The sequence below is a fragment of the Cornus florida genome, unplaced genomic scaffold (assembly GCF_030987335.1).
Source record: "Cornus florida cultivar Cherokee Brave unplaced genomic scaffold, ASM3098733v1 CherokeeBrave_3.0.0_Hap2_Chr09, whole genome shotgun sequence".
Classification (NCBI taxonomy): domain Eukaryota; kingdom Viridiplantae; phylum Streptophyta; class Magnoliopsida; order Cornales; family Cornaceae; genus Cornus; species Cornus florida.
This window is the reverse complement of record NW_026775579.1, coordinates 15,839,711-15,845,923: the sequence shown is the minus strand read 5'-3', so window position 1 is coordinate 15,845,923 and position 6,213 is coordinate 15,839,711.

Below are 6,213 nucleotides of genomic sequence, written 5' to 3'. Positions count from 1 at the left end.
TAATTTCCAAGTCATGGGTTAATCAGGTCCACACTAAAAAATCAGAGAATATAAAAATAATTAAGTATTTAAACAAGCACATAATGCAAAATGGATAAATAAGAATCCCGACTATAAATAATCCTCCAATAAACTTCATCATTATAATAGATCTCCAAAGGTGTAAAACTCAAAAATCTCACAAATCAAGGACCCCTAAAACCATAATCGAATATTTTAATAAGTTAATAAATAATTCCATGACCAAAGACTATCAATAAATAAACATCATAATTTGAATAAAAAGGAGAGTAGATGATAGATGAAGTCTCAAAGATGCAAATTCTCAACCTCAAGACTGTAACCTCTAGGAACCAAAAAAATATAAACAACGGTGGGTTAAACCTACGAGCAAGTCCTCTCTACTAAACCCCTAAAAACTAATTAACAATTCATCTATAGCTAAAACTCATGCAATAGCTACATAGTCCATACATACGTATACACAGTATAGACAATCACCACATATAGGTGCCTCAACCAAAATAGATGGTGACCAGTCAAAACACACCAAAAGTGGCTGAGTGTCCCAAAGTCCTACCTAGGGAAACAAATCTCCTATATTAGTGACACGTTTCCGGTAATATACGGCTCAATCCTAAACTCTGATCACGAGACAACGAATCTACTCGTGTCAGATTTACATAATTAATAAATACTGGGTAACTAATCCCGAAACATTAACTACAAGCAATAAATATCGAATACAAATCCCTGAACATAAAATCATGAGTAAATAATGTTGACAATAAATCCCTAAGTTTTGACTGTAAACAAATAATGCTGGGCAACAAATCCCTAAACATTAACCATAAATAATTAACACTGGACAACAAATCCTTAAGCATTGAACCACATTCCCCAATAGAGACTATTCATTTCTATAGCAACTAATCCAACAAAGTATAAGTGAGTCTAAACTTATTAGTCAGCTCACATGGTTTCACATCATATGCATATATCAATAATCGCAATCATATCTTAACATAGTTACAAAGTAGATGTGACTAAACTTATTAGCTAGCACACCTATACATACCCAATCATTATAGCCATATCTAACAATGGCAACATATCAGTGTGTTTGAACATATTAACTAACTCACACGATTTCATAACAGATACATATATTAACCTCATACCAAGATAGTCACGATTCATATCTTGGATCATAATAACAATTAATATATATGATTATAATCATTAAATCAACTCATTGAAATTATTATTACAAATATAGCAATTATAAACATAGTATAAACAACTTTTAAGTTGATTAAAACCTATTCTAGCACATATATAGCGTATTAATTTCTTTTATACATTTTGGTAATTTATCGAGTTTTAGTGTGCCGAAAGCAAATCCAAAAATAAGTTTAAAAATAAATTTTCTCTTAAATTTTTGGAATAATAGAATAAGAAATCTAATCCACAAAAACTACCAAATTTAAAATTTGAGAATAATTGAACTTCATTTTAACCTGCAAGAAAAGTCAACAGATTAAAAAACGCAATTTCAGAACCCTAAATGATGATTTTCGGCCAAAAACTGACATGGCTAACAAGCTAAAGATAGTGGGTTTTTCTCAATCAATCATTTTCGCCCAAAAAACATTATTATTTGGTCAAAAACAGACTTATCGAACTGTTGTGCAGAATTCGGTCTAGAATTCTGTCAAACATATTAGTAACAGTTATGCATAATAGATTAAATCATGTAATTACAGTTAACCAAAGCATAAACAAGATTCAAATTCATCAAACAACAATAATTAATCAAACTAGGGTTTTAAAAACTAAGTTAACAATTTTAGAGAAACAAAGACATACATGTATAGAGGTTATAAGTTTTGAGGGAAGAAATATAATAGAACTCGCCTTAGGATTTCCCAATCGAAAATCAAACCGCAAGCTTTCGGTCTTCTTTTTCAACTCCGGCAGCTTTTAGGTTGCCATCATTCCTCCTCTTAGGTCCGGTTTCTACCCAAGCACAACCTCCTTCTCGCTCCTTTAGTCTTGGTTCAATTCTCTTTCTCAAACTAACACAATTGCTCTCTTTGTTTACATGTACCAAAAACCCTCTTAATATAAATAACATATATATCTATACCCAATACACTAATATACATATAACCCTAATCCTAATACAAGTCAGACAACTAAATAAACTAATAATATATAATAATAATAATAATAATAAGGGAGGCGCTATTCGCACTCCAGCCACTTTTCTACGCTTACACTACAGTCTTATATAAAATGACAATTATATCTTTAACTTTATAAATAAATAATTATTACTTTTTAAATGACACAACTGTCCGTTTAGATTTTCTTTCCTCATCTCTAATCTTTAATATTTTAGATATCTTTGTGCAAGATAAAAATAAATAAATAAATAAATAAATTGAATAATATTTTGTTTCGAGGACCAAATATTTTTTTTTATGTTGAATAAATTTTTCTTTTGACGGGACCAATAAAAAGTCACAAAAAAAAAGTTACATCTTTTGACAGGACATAAAAAAAGAAGAAGTTAACTTTGTTGAATAAAATATTTGTTTTGATTGCCAAAAAAAAAAAAAAAAAGAAGTCAATATTAAATAAATTATCTCTTTTGACTGCCAAAAATAAAATTATCATTTTGGAATAAATTATCTTCTTTTAGCACGGGATCCGAAAAGAAAAGAAAATATAGCACTGGAAAAAAAAATTAAGTTGCATAAATGGTAGTTATGTCATTATAAAATAAGTCATAATGCATTAATGAATTCAATGACCTTTTTGTCATTTCTTTTAAAAGAAAAAGATAAGTGGAGTGCAAATAGAGAAAAGTGGAGTGTAAATATCTCCTCCCTAATAATAATACTACAATATATGTATAATATGTAAAACACGCAACTAAATATGTATATACCACATACCCATGGGCTTTTGAGGTTTAATTAGCTCATCTAGGTCTTGTCTTCCAAAATTCAAGACTAAACCTTTGGCCCATTTACTTAGTCCAATCCATTGAAAAATTAAAAATAAAATAATAAACAATTTCACAACAAACAATTAAATCACACAAGTACCAATAAATAAACACATGCCAAATAGATTATATCACAAACAAATTTATAATTTAAATCCACATAATCAATTAAATAATTAAATAAAATAAATAATAAAAGAATTAGCATAATAATAATTAAACAAACACAAATAGCCAATCAAATCAATTAAAACAATTAAATCAAAAAAAAAAAATCCTCAAAAAATTAAGGGTATTACAGAATCCACACTCATTAGGTTGGCAATTGGGAGATATGATGGAAAAAAGAACACACACTACTCTGCTGAACCGTTTTTCACACTTCTAATGTGAAGTAAACAAATTTTCAAGATACTAAAAAAATGTTCATGACACTCCAACCAATGGTTATGATGAGCACTAAAAAGTGCGCATTTAAACCCCTAAGCGAGGGTATTTTAGTCCATTTATCTATCTTTATTTACCCGTTTTAGTACTTATTTGTGTTTTTATCTATTTCAGGTTAATAAAGTTAAAACGAGTTTAAAATGGCTTCTTAAGGCCTTTTTGGAGTCAAACTAAGTATTTGTGAGAATTTGGAGCAAAAGGAGGCTGATTTGGAGCAAAAGGAGGCTGATGCTGAAAAATTGCCAAGTTGGATAGATATGAGAAAAGTCTGATAGATTTGAGAAAAGTGAGATCGATTAGAGTTGGATCGATCGAGCCCAGATCGATCAAAAGTTGGATTGATCGAACAAACTCTGATCGATCGAAGAAAAGTCTGATCGATCGAAAATGTACTGGCAGTGAGCTATCAAATTCCCGAGCGCGCCGATTTCTACCTACCACATAGTTACGGGATTAGATATTTTTGGGGCTATATTTCTGACGTAATGACTAAGAAAAGGACATTCTATTTAAAGGGAAGTGACCCATTTTGTAGGAGAGCTTGTCATCATTTTTATTTTTACATTGTAATTTTATTTTCTCTCTCTAGAAAAGTTAGAGATTAGGGTTAGAAGAAAAGAGGGAAGTAGAGGTACATCTCAAGAACCCATCTCTAGATCCTCTCTTTCTCTCTCTCTAGAGCTTCAAAGAAGAAGAAGAATAAGATGGAGCCATGTTTGGAGCTTACCCTTGAGGGTTTCATGACCACATCTACCTCTTCCATGATTGGCTAGATCTACACTTAAGGCTTGGATGAGCCTTAAGTCTTGTGTAATCTAAACCCTTGTATTTCTATTTTTGGGGATTTATACATATTGTTGTGATTAGTGTTCTAGCCTTGTGAATTTAATGAATCTTGGTATATTTCTATGATTTTTATGGTTTAATTCTTCCTATTATTTCTCTAGTTTATTTACATGTCTATGTGTGATTAAATTAGGAATTATTTCTTAGATGATTCATATGGATTAATTCTTTCTATTGGTTCTCTATTTTATTACATGTTGTCTTATGTGTGATTATTTGGGAATTGATCTCTACACTAGTTTCTCTATGTTGGTTGCATGTCTATGTGTAATTAATTAAGGATCTAGTGATGGCTAAGCATGGGTTTTCATTGAATGTGTTAGTCAATTAATTTGATGGATTATTCTTATACTTGATGGATTGTCCTACAATTTAATTCATACTTGTAGGTAGGTAGACAATCTATACTTGATTTGATATTCTATGGCTTATTATTGCAAATTTCATGATTCTCTAGATTGATGTGTGCTACAACTGTTACTAATTTGATGGGTCATGCTTAGATTTGATGGGTTGTTCTACACTTAGTTTATTTGTCAGTTAGGTAGACAATTCATACATGAATTTGATGGTCCATGCTTAATATTGCAATTGGTTGTTGCATTTTGTTCACAACAATGTTTTCCCCATTAATGGAAAGCAAGTGGTTAATTACATAAGCTTAGTGGTGATTCCAACACCCTAAGACCTCTCTTCATATCTCTTAAATCCCTATCTCTCACTAGTTTACTTTAATTGCATTTTAATTTAATTATTTTCTAGAGTAATCAACCAACCAATCCCTTCTTTGCAATGTTGTGATACGCTAGAGTCGAAGTTAAATTCAACACGTATAATCCCTTGGGACGATCCTTACTCACTTTTGCTATGTTAGTAGTAGTGGTGGTAGTGGTTTTTATAAATTTAAACTTGACCTAAAGGGCTTTTCTTGAACCACACATTTACTACATTATTTTGGCGTTCACAAGCGGCCTCGTCAGATAAAAAAATTATAACGAGAAAAATTTGGTAAGTTTTTTACCTTATACAATTTTTTAAATTCTTGATTTTAATTCATATTATTAATTTCAATAATTGTTTATTTTTTTTATAGATGGATACTGTTAGAAATCTCTATAAACTTCAACAAAAACAAAATTTTAAATACGAGCATTGTTGGAATGCTCTTCGAGATATGGAAAAATGGGAATGGACTGCAACATTAACAAAAATCCAACTGGACAAGCAATGAAGAGAGATGTTAATCTGGATATTAACGAGTCTAGAAATTGGTTTGAATCGACTCTAACAACATCAGGTTCATCAACTCCTGCAGTATAAACTCCACATTCGGTAAACCTTGGTGATGACAACCACCGGCCGATATTGAAGGTTCGAATATGTCATGCCCCGAGGGACGAAAAGTAGGGAAGATTTGTAAAAAGAAAATAACATATCTTGAAACATAAATTCTTAGACAATTAGAAGCTGTAACAGAACAGTGGGTCGTGTTTGGTGAAGCAGCTGTGGAAGGAGAACAATTTAGATTTGGAGAGACAATAGACTAAGCAATTGGAAATAGAATGGAATTTGGAGAAAGAACGGATTAACAGTTGGAACATAAAACGAGAGAAATGATGGCTAAATTGGAATTTGAAAGAGATTTAAACATGGATCATTCAACAATAAAATGCAATCTTAAATAAACTAAATTAAGGGGTGGACATATGTAATTTATTTTTATTTGTGAAAAAAATATATAACGTTATTTTATTTTATTTATTTAATTGTGAGAAAATATGTAATGCCTTTTTTATTTTATTTATGTCATTGTGAGAAAATAGGTAACGTCTTTTATTTTATTTATTTAATGGTAAGAAAATATGTCACAATTGCTCGTGGCTCGCAATTCACCGGTATAGTTG